This window comes from Mesoplodon mirus (assembly GCF_964341445.2).
Source record: "Mesoplodon mirus genome assembly, chromosome: 7".
Classification (NCBI taxonomy): Eukaryota; Metazoa; Chordata; class Mammalia; order Artiodactyla; family Ziphiidae; genus Mesoplodon; species Mesoplodon mirus.
The window spans coordinates 7,235,882-7,247,040 of record NC_138983.1 but is presented as its reverse complement, the minus strand read 5'-3'; the positions used below and the strand labels follow the sequence as shown (position 1 = coordinate 7,247,040).

Here is an 11,159-nt window from a genome sequence, read left to right as displayed (position 1 = left end):
GCTCATCAGTTTTGCAAAGCAAAAGCCAAGAGAGATGAAGGCAGTAAACCTTTGGGCCAAAATAGTAAAAAGGGGTTAGTGTCCATAATCTCTAAAATACTTTTTACTTACCAGCTTGGGAAAAAAAGGTAAGAATTTTCTCTCTGGCCTTGGCAAGCCATCTCTCCCACACGAGAGATTCCTGAGTTCTGAGCTTCACTGAAATCTCTTTCCCCAAATTCAGGGAGAATTAGCCAAATACAACGCAGCCATTTTAACAGTATAAGGAAAATGCTACAGTCTATGTGTAAGGGAGCTGGAAATGACTAGTTAGCTACACTGACAATTGTTTAAAGCACTTCAGGGCTCTTAACATTCACTTCAGCGGCTCCAGAATGGGAGAAAGGTCACAGATAAGAGGGGGACCTAGGTCCCCTCCCCACCCAGCCCTGGAGAAAAGGGCAGTTGAGGAGGCCGACATAAGTACTGGGAGAGAGTGGGGGGGACAAAGGGAGGCACCATGAGGTTGAAATTCGCGGATTCAAGAATAGGTTCTGGTACTAATTAGCTGTGTCTGATTTTAGGCAAATCCCAAATTCCCCAGGCCCCCAAATCCCCATTTGTAAAATGAGGTGACCCAACTCAGGTTTTCCTCCTTCCAGCACTAAAATTCTACTAAAAATTTTCCAGTCCCAGAGCAAACATCAAGACTGCGTTTGAAGGGAACCATCTGCATCTCTGTAATATTCCACTCTTACAGGGAGAGGGAAAGAGTGATTAAACAAGAACAACTTCACCAGGGTCACTTTAAAGGAGCTGCTCAAACTGGCCCTGCTTTATTGGGGGTGGAGGAGGTGGGAGGGTAGCATAGACGACAGTACCCTCACTTGCTAGAGCCCCCCAGGCCTGCTCCTTTCACAACCACCGCCACTTATAGGAGCCAAACGGGTTTTAAAAATACAGACTACGGACTTTTTACAACTCCTATGTCATTATTCAGTTGCCATCCTAACCTGTACCGTGCCAATAAACTCCGTCTTCCCCTCTTGGAATTTACTGCCTAAACACAAGGTATTGCAGAGATTCTAGAATTAAAAACCCTGGAGGTGAAAGGAGGCGAGAGGGTGGGTGCCACCACCCTGTCCTGGGCTCTAGGCTTGAAACCACCATGTGCCCTGGCACACTCCGCGATCTCACCACCACTCTTTTCTTTTCAAGGAAAACAACCCAGGCAGCTGCTAGGTCAGTTTCTGAGACCCCTTCCGCTTCGAGCATTCTAGACTAGTAAGATCTGGTGATGTACAAACACTCAAGGGATGTTACAATAAACAGAACTAGGTAACTACAAGGGGATGACGTGCGAATTTTTAATAAACGGATGACTTTGCGATAATAAGGAAGCAATGACCAAGGACGGGGGAGGGGAAGGAAAAGGCCGACACGGGCTGAGAAGAGAAGGAGGGCAGCAGCCCCTGGAAGGGAAGAGCAACCCAAACGTGGCGAAAGGTTGGAAGGGCGGCCAAACAGCCCCAACCGGCTCAGGGACAGCTGCCACCCTCCCCCACGCCTTTGTCTAGGACAGGCACCGGCCCTGGGGGCGGGGCGCGCGTGCGCAGTGGAGCGATGCGCCAACCGCCACCGCTCCCGGAGGCGGCCGGGACCGGCTGGAGCCGGTTAGAACCGGCGGGACCCGCCCGCAAGCCTACGACTCACAAAGGGAGCGGCGACTCACAAAGGGAGCGGCGGCTCACGACCAGCATATCCCTGCGCGAGGCGGGCGTGGGGTTGGGGTGCGGGTGCGGTGGCGGTCGTGTCGCGCCCCTCCCCCCGCGTCCCCAAAGGCCTCAGGCCGCGCCGGCCCGGAAACACACCCCTCCCCCGCCCGGGTGGCCCGAGGGTCCTGGAGGCCCAGGGGCCCCGGCGGGGCGTGCCCATCCCGCTCGGCCTCTCCTCAGCATTTTCTCGCCGCGGCCTCTTTAGTTGCGTGGAAGCCCGTGTCCGGGAAGCCCCCCCACCCCCAAGACTTTTAAAAGTCTCGAGAGTTAAACCGTAGATAACGCAAAATTTGTAAAACAGAAGAACCTAGAAAAGCAAACCCGCAAGTAAAGGTTCACAACAATTTGAGAACTTGTTCCCTCGCGGAGTGGCTGCCCAAGGTCGCCTTGTCTTTGGAAGTGAAACCATTGACTTTTTCAGTTATTGATACTTTATAAAGAGAACATGTAAACTTGGTTTTGACAACTTCAACGAGAGAGAAGCCTGGAAGCTTAGAAATGCTTCACGTTTGTAAAGAACAAGAAGTTAATCCAGGCTTGATTTAAAATGTCTAAGCAGGCAACCAAAAGTGTAGGGCTCTGGGTGATATTTAGTAAATACAAAATCGACAACGAAAGCATGTAGCATGTCAAGTAACTAACAGGCCCGCGCTGATGCCTCGATTTTAGTCAGCCGTGGAGATGGGTGGCCAGCTCTGTTGCAGAAGACAATAAACTGTGGCTGTTGAGACATTTTCGAGAAGTGGACTTATACATTTAGTAGAATTCTTATAACCTGGACCGGTCGGATTTCATGAATAAAAGGGCAAACAGGCCGGTTGCGGTATAAACCTCAGAACCACCTCGCAGGACTTGAGGCCGTTGGGGGAGCAACTGCAACACTTCGCTTCTAAAATGGCTGCGGTCTGTACTTGTGAGGCTGAAGCTCGGTTACATAATGGAAAGGCAGGCCGTCAGCAAACCTAGTTTAACCTTCCTTCAAAAAGCACTAAGTTGGAAAAAAAAGAAAAAAGCACTAAGTTGTACCCACTGTACTCCAAGGAAACACGAGAAGTATTTTAAAAGTTGCTAAAACGTTCCCAATTAATGGCTCTGAGTTTTTGTAAGCTGGTCTATTTAAATGTGACTTTCATTGTTTTTGCCCAGATTTTCAGCTCAAATCTACTTGTTAATAAGTTTTAAAAATCTGGGTACAGGGCTTGGGAGTTGCACAAACTTGAGAAAAGTCTAGAAAGTCTCGTCAACTAGATTCTATTTTTACCCCTTCGGAGGGACTATTTTTGCTTCCCTCACAAAGGCGGCGGAAGGGCATTGAAATTCGGAGGTGTGAGCCGTCCTTCCTCTATAAATAGGCCGCGGCGGGCGGGGTGGTAGACATTGAGGCAGCGAGCGCAGAGACTGCTGTGAGGGAGGAGTTGCTGCTCGAGGAGACCGCAGATAAGTTTTTCTGCTAAAATAGATAGGATTAGTATAATTCTGTAGGAATTATAAATAGAATACTGAGGTATTGCTTTGCATTAAATTCGCAGAGTAACTTTGATAACTATTTTAGGGGAAATATGAAGACTTAGCGGGTTGAGAAAGGAAGAAAAATAATTTTACAACATGGCGGAGGTTAGGAGCTGAAACTTCTTCATGGAGTGAAAAAATTAATTTTAAAAGGGATTGCTGAAAGAAATAGGACTGCAAAGCACGCAGTTTTCTTAAATGAAAGGCAGCCTTTTAGATTAACGTTAAAACGTAGGGTGACGTAAACAGAACCTAACCGCCATTTTAAAAAGTCAAGTTGTAGATGATTAAAACTCTTTAAAGGCCGTCTTTTAAGAAAATTAGCTGAAGGTGATTTAAGAAATATGCCTTCAAATTCATGGCGCGATAAAAATTGCGACATTTGAAGCCTACTTGATTTTAAGGGCTTTATTTGCTAAAGCCGACGGAAATAATAACTAGGGATGGTAGGATAAAGATTTTGAGAAGATTCGAAATTTGAAGTGGAAAACTCGGAAGACAGAAGTACAGGAAGGTGAAGAAAAGACTAGAGAAGATAGGAAAAGTAGAAGATAAAAATACACCTATTAGAAGACAGAAAAACGAATTTTAGCCCAGAAGGTAGGAGGCGGAAGAAAAAGACAAAATTAGAAGAGAGAAGGTTGAACGTACGGTCGAGTATTTCAGATAGAAAATAGAAAAGCAAGCTGTTGGACGTAAGCATACCAGATAGACGTCAAAAAAAATTAGAAGATGGGAAAGTTCAAAGCCAAAAAATTGGATAAAGTAAAGGAACAAAAACTAAGGAGAATAAGTTTTTATAGTTAAAAAAATTATAGAAGCCCATCAACTTAATTCTGGTGGTGCGGAAGTTAGATCTGAGATGAGGGTTTTTAAACTGCTGTAGGCCAGGACCAACTTAGAAGACTATCCCCAAACGAGAAGGGAAGTCAGTTTAAAATCACAGCAAAAAGCTACTGAAAGGACTGAAGTAATTTAAAAACTAAGAATGTTTTTGGAAGAGTTAAACACTTGAAAGGCTGTAAATACAGTAGCTTAGTTTCCTTTGGAAAATTTAAAGGACTTTGTAACTGAAGGAAATCCAAGAGCAAGAGTAACCGTCAAGTTAACGTTTTTGCATTGGACTTTGCGCTAAAATGAAATTTTAAATTCTGAGGACTAGGCGCTAATTAACAGCTGACCCAGGTGCTACACAGAAGCGGATTCAGTGAATCTAGGAAGACAGGAGCTGCAGACAGGATTCCAGGAGCCAGTGTTTGGTGAAACTAGGACTGAGGAGCAAGCGGCAGTTCGTGAATATAGGAAAGAGGAGCCCGGGAGCCAGTGCGATTTGGTGAAGGAAGCTAGGAAGAAGGAAGGAGCCCTAACGATTTGGAGGTGAAGCTAGGAGAGGATCCCAGGAAGGAGGAGGCCAGTGCGATGTGGTGACGAAGCTAGCGTGCGGCTTGGCTTGGCAACCACGCGGAGGAGGCGAGCAGGCCGTGTGCAGGATAGATAGAGGATCCTAGAGCTGCAGCGCAGTGTGCAAGGCCCGCAGGGAGAGCCAGTGGTGTGGTAAAAAGTCCGTGGGGTCGGCCATCTCGAGTTTCTTTTCGTAATTGCGTATGGTAATACCTTTGAATCTCGTAACGGTCATGGGGGAGTTGCGTACCTAAGCATAAAGGGTTGTATGGGGATGTAGGCCGATTTTCGGGTGTCGTAGGTTTCTCTTTTGCAGGCCTATTTTCTCATCTTTTCTGGAGCTTTTGAGGGCAGACTTCCAAGGCCCGGAGGAATGGTAGATGGCAAGTGTTTTTGTTTTTAACCAATATGAGGGAACACAAATGGATTTGATAGAACAACTTTGAGAGGATTTCAGCAAGTGGTGTAAGCAGGTTTTATATGGAGCTTGGGGTAATGAAGCATTTCAGGTTCGTGAATAGAGGACCTATTTTTCTTTCCTCACCCTGTATTCTAAAAGTTTTCTAAATATGTAGCTTGGGTGTGTAATTCTGGGGGGGGGGAGTTTTGGGGGGGCAAAATATGTTTTGAGTTTTTTTCCCTTTAGGTCTGTCTAGAATTCCAAAGGCAAATGACTCCAGGTAACAGGAGAAAAGAAAATCCAGTATCAGGATTATCAGAACACCACAGGTTTACAGTTTGTAGAAACTAGAGCACAATCAGCTCTCACTTTGAGGTCTGTGGCGGAGCTGTCCATTGGAGAAATGGCTGGTAGTTATTCTATTTTTCCACCCCTTAATCAGATCTTTTTTAAAGTACGTAACTGGTTATTTTTACTTGAAGTATTTTGGGGAAGAGGGTGGGGGAGAAAATGTTTCTCTAAGATTTTCCACAGATGCTATAGTACTATTGACAAACTGAGTTAGAGAAGGATTGTACTGCTACGCTGTTTGGCACCAGCACCTTCAGGGATTGGAGCTGCTTTTTTCCTTGGAAGAGTTGTTCCCAGTGAAGCTGAACTGCACAGCACAGTGCAGCTTTGGTTCATATTCAGTCATCTCAGGAGAACTTCAGAAGAGCTTGACTAGTCCAAATGTTGAAGTTAAGTTTTCAAATAATGCAACTTTTAAAATAACTTGGGGAGGGGCAAATTTTGGCAATTAGTTGGCAGTGGCTTATTATGGTTGGGATTGGGAGGGTTGGGTTTAGGTAATTGTTTAGTTTATGATTTCAGATAACTCATTACCAGAGAACTTAAATACTTAGGATGGAAAACTAAAGAACTCTCAACTTCCAAGTTGGCAAGTAACTCCCAATTTTCTAGTTTCTGTTTTTCCCCAGTTTTTGAATTTGACAGCTGGGGAAGTTCATGAAGATTGACTGGATTTAAAGTGTAGGGCTTGGGGAAGGAAAATGGTGGACTGGGGGTTAGATTAAAAACTTGGGAATTTTTTAAATGCTTAAGTTGTTTGCATATGGTAGTGTGTGGTTCTCTTTTGGAATTTCTTTCAGGTGGTTTAATAAAACTTAATACTACTATAGGAGCTTCAGAGCAAAGGAAGTGGCTTAATGATCCTGAAGGGATTTCTTCTGATGGTAGCTTTTATATTATCAAGTAAGATTCTATTTTCAGTTGTATGTAAGCAAGCGTTTTTTTTAGTGTAGGAAAAACTGTGTGACTGCAAAACAGGATGTTAAGGTATGCTTCAAAATTATTGTGAACTGTCTCAAATTTGCATCGAAGTATTTGTAAACTGCTAAGAGGGTGGGCTTTTGTTGATGAGGGAGGGGAAACCCTTTTTTTTTCCTGTAGACTTTTTTCAGATAACATCTTCTGAGTCATAACCAACCTGGCAGTATGATGGCCTAGATCGAGAGGGGAACAGCTCCTTGGTGAATGATAAGTAAAGGCAGAAAAGATTATATTTCATACCTACATGGGGGAAAAAGCATAACCCTGAGATCCTTAACTACTGATGAACGCATTGTCTGCATATGCAAAAAAAATTAAGCAAATGAAAGCTACCAATTTAAAGTTAATGGAATCTACCACTTTAAAGTTTGGCTTATCAAGCTGTATCCACAAAAATAATGATGAGAAATAATGAAATGATGAGAAAATACAATGAAGATCAAATGTCCATCTCAATACTGCTTTTACAAAAGCAGAATACAAAAGCGAAATGAAATGAAAATGATAATGCTACACATTAATCCTGGAATAAAAGAAGCTGAAATAATTGAAATGAGTGGGATCAAGTGGATTGAGGAGGAGGCTGTGCTGTTTGCCAATCTTTCGTTTGCCTCAGACAGGTTTCTCATTATCAGAAGAGTTGCTTCATTTCATCTGGGAGCAGAAAACAGCAGGCAGCTGTTAACAGATAAGTTTAACTTGTATCTGCAGTATTGCATGATAGGGATAAGTGCTTACCTTTGCTAAGAGCGGTGCAGGTCCTAGGTCCCTTACCTAAGGGATTCCGGGATTGTGAGGGATTTTCCTATCCAGCCTTTTAAAATTAGACAGGACTTGGTGTGCCTGTGGGCTTCCATGATGGGTTAGCACACTTCACTCAGAGGCTAGTAATTCCTTAAAGCCTCTTGAGATTAATACAGGTAATGTGTATAATACTAAGGACAATTTGTTTAGCATTGAATCTCTGAAAAGCCTATTTAAGGGTAGCATAATGTGCTGTTAACCAGAATTCAGGTGGTTAATCTTGCTAAAATTTAAATGTTACGATGTGTATTGTGCAGAAAACCGTTAAATGATTCAAAATAAAATACTTATAGAGAATGTATGCTTTTAGAAAGCTGTCTCCTTATTTAAATAAAATTGTTTGTCTGTAGTTAGTGTTGGGCAATCTTGGGGGGATTCTTCTCATCTTTCAGAGACTTTGAACTCCTAACGGACAAGATCAGGAGTTGAGCGGAAGAACGAATTTAACTTAAGGCAGGAAAAACAAATTTTATCCTTCGTAAAAGTGATGAGCATTTAATAATTCCAGGCACATGGCAATAGAGGCCCTCTAAATAAGGAATAAATACCTCTTAGACAGGTGGGAGATTATGATCAGGAAAACAGGTAACTTAACGCCTACGCTGTTATCAGAAAGTCAGGAGTCAAGTGGTTAAACTAGAGTAATGAGAGATCATATTGTCCACATTTCCAGTTTGCATGTTAACTTTAAATGCTTACAGTCGTGTCATCTAGTGGTAGCTGATGTTTACACTATTGATTAGCCTTTTATATAGGCACTTGGTGTGGGGGAGGGCATGTGGGTTTTTTAAAGAATTTTCCTTTGCAGAGGCTTCATTTCATCCTTCATGAAGCTGTTCAGGATTTTGACTTGCATATAAACACTTGGCTCTGCCTTCTGTTCTACTAGTGAGTGTGAGACCTTGCAGTGAGTTGATCAGCATACTCGAGTAATTTTTTCCCCCGATTTTGGAGGGAAGGGAGGAGAGGGTGGGGCTTACTTGTTTTAGTTTTTTTTTTGCAGACTACACAGAACGCAGTTGTCTTGATCTCAGGTCTGTCTGTTCTGTTGGCAAGTAATGCAGTACTGTTCTGATCCGCTGCTATTAGAATGCATTATGAAACAACTGGAGTATGATTAAAAGTTGTGTTTCCCCCAATGCTTGGAGTAGTGATTGTTGAAGGAAAATCCAGCTGAGTAATAAAAGGCTGAGTGTTGAGGAAATTTCTGCAGCTTTAAGCATTCGTGTTTGTGATTGAAACAAAGTCCCTTTTGCTGTGCTTTAGGTAAAATGCTTTTTTGTTCATTTCTGGTAAGGGGGTGGGAGGGCACTGAAGCCTTTAGTCTTTTCCAGATGCAACTTTAAAATCAGTGACAAGAAATAAATTTCAAACGAACAACAGTCTTCACGAAATTTAACTGGCAAGTGGAAATGTTTAACAACAGTTCAGTGGTCTTAGTGCATTGTCTTTGTACTCTCTCCCCTCCCTTGGTCTTAATTCTTATATACAGGAACATTCAAAACAACAGACGTATGCGAAGGGCCAGAGAAGCCAGACCCAGTAAGGAAAAATAGCTTATTTACTTTTAATAAACGAACCAAACATTGCATTTTAAATGTGGGGATTGGGAACACTAGTTCTTTCAGATGGTATTCTTCAGACTATAGAAGGAGCTTCCAGTTGAATTCACCAGTGGACAAAATGAGGACAACAGGTGAACAAGCTTTTTCTATATTTACATACCAAGTCAGATCTGTTACGGGTAATTTAGTACTAAATGACCTTTCAGCTTTACGCTGGTGTCAACAGCATGAGCAAGTTGTTTGTTGGCCTGGGGGTGGAGGGGTGAGGTGGGCGCTAAGCCTTTTTTTAAGATTTTTCAGGTAACCCTCACTAAAGGCACCAAAGGCTTAAAGTAGGACAACCACGGAGCCTTCCTGTGGCAAGAGAGACAGCAAAGCGCTATTATACCAAGGTCAATCCGAATGGTGTCGGCCTCTCAACCCCATCTTCTGTTAGGAAGTGAGGACTTGCCTCAACAACACCCTTTGCAGACAATGCATTGAGGCCGCCTCTTGGGGAGTGAAGCATCCAGACGAATGCCTGAGTACCTTGTATACCCCTGGGCTTGTCCTAACATAAAATTCAGCTGTTTTTATAGCAGCTCTTAATAAAGCCCAAACCTCAAAAAGTGATGCTTGAAGGGGAGGGAAAGGGGGAAAGCGGGCAACCACTTTTCCCTAGCTTTTCCAGAAGCCTGTTAAAAAGCAAGGTCTCCCCACAAGTGACTTCTCTGCCACATCGCCACCCCCTGCCTTTGGCCTAGCGCAGACCCTTCACCCCTCACCTCGCTGCTGCCGGTAGCTTGGATCCTTGTGGGCATGACCCATAATCGGTCTTAAGGTAATTGGCGCCAAGGTCTTCCGGTGGGTTGCACTACTAGAAATGACCATTAATTTGCCTGCAAATAGTTAATGATACTAAGACCACAACTAAAAAGCTCCAAGATGTTTCAGATGTGTGGCATTATTATCCAGTGATTAAAAGAAACTTAAACCAGTAAATGGAGAAATAACATTTAAGAACTGTCATACTGGGTGGGAAGGTATAAACTGAAGTAGACAGACAGGCACTTTAGCAGTTGAGGGGCGGTGGGGGGGTGGATTGCAAAAATTCTCTGCTAAGACTTTTTCAGGTGAACATAACAGACTTGGCCAAGCTAGCATCTTAGCTGAAGCAGATTCTCCAGTGCTCTTCAGTAGGGTTATTTATAAAGGTTTTTCTTTTCCTGAGAAAACAAAAGGTTTTGTTTTCTCAGGTTTTGCTTTTTGGCCTTTCCTAGCTTAAAAAAAAAAAGCAAAAGATGCTGGTGGTTGGCACTCCTGGTTTCCAGGACGGGGTTCAAATCCCTGTGGCATCTTTGCTTGACTTTAACCTCTGCTTTCAGGACTCTATACGTTTTTCTTTTCTTTCAGGCGCTAGGCTCCAGAGTTAGGGGAGGTGGAAGATAAAAGTAGCTTCAAACTGTATCTTTTCATTTGTCAGAAGTCTGAACTGGTTTGTATTTACATAGGAACCTAATATAATAACTGCCTTGTCTTTAATTTTCAGGTATTCCTCATGTATCTAGTGTTTGGAGAAGTCTCACTATTTTGAAAATTTTAATTACATATTAATAAAAATTAAAAAGCTTTTCATTGGTGTGATTCATTTGTGTATAAACCAAACTGGTTTGGGTGGGTGTTTTCGTGGGTGTTCTACCTTGTTCCTGTTTAACTTGTCTAATAAGTTACACTGCACTGTCATGCAGTCTAATCTCCCAAGTAGAGCAGGGACCTGGAGGAGGGGAAAGCGGTGTACTGGGTGAGTGAACTGAAGGACCCAGCAACATCCCTACAGGAAAAAATGGACACTTCCTTTAAAGCAGCCTACTTTCTGCTGTTCAGCAGTTGGCTGTGAACTGGGCTGGGATGAAGAAAAACAGCTGGGGGACATGGGGAGGAGCGGTATTACCATTGCTTCTATGAAAGTACTTAAAGCTGATTAAAAAGCTCTCTGCTGTTCCCTCTAACATCTTGGGTGACTCAGTCTTTTAATCGGTTGTCATTTCCCAAGCCACAAGCTGCTCATGTTCTTGTCCAGTGGAATGGCCTGTAAACCTGCAGATGATCCTCACTTGCAACTGGAATACCCTCATGGTCCCACCCATCTTCTAAGCCCCTGAGATGTCCTTGCCCCTCCCTGTATTCCCTGAACGAGTAGAGAAGAGTCTCCTTCCAGTAAACCTGGCCAGTGAAACCTAAGTGTGGGACACAGTTCTGAAGAAGATGCTGCACCTAGCATGGGTCTCCCAGCCTGGCTACACCCTCAGCCCAGTGGAGGGGAGGGGCCTCAGCAAACAGCTCTTTGTCCTACATTACTGGAAATCATGTTAAGTTGCTCATGTGTTGCAAATGGGGAAGCAAGCTCTGATTGGG

At 43.5% G+C, this 11,159-nt stretch overlaps 1 long non-coding RNA gene across 1 annotated transcript; it reads left to right on the top strand.

The window, feature by feature from the left end:
• The first annotated feature begins 3,135 nt into the window (after positions 1-3,135).
• LOC309807193 lies at positions 3,136-10,377 on the top strand. The gene is made up of 2 exons (XR_014294524.1): positions 3,136-6,318; positions 6,517-10,377. It is a non-coding gene; the product is annotated as an uncharacterized lncRNA (long non-coding RNA).
• The last annotated feature ends 782 nt before the right edge of the window (positions 10,378-11,159 follow it).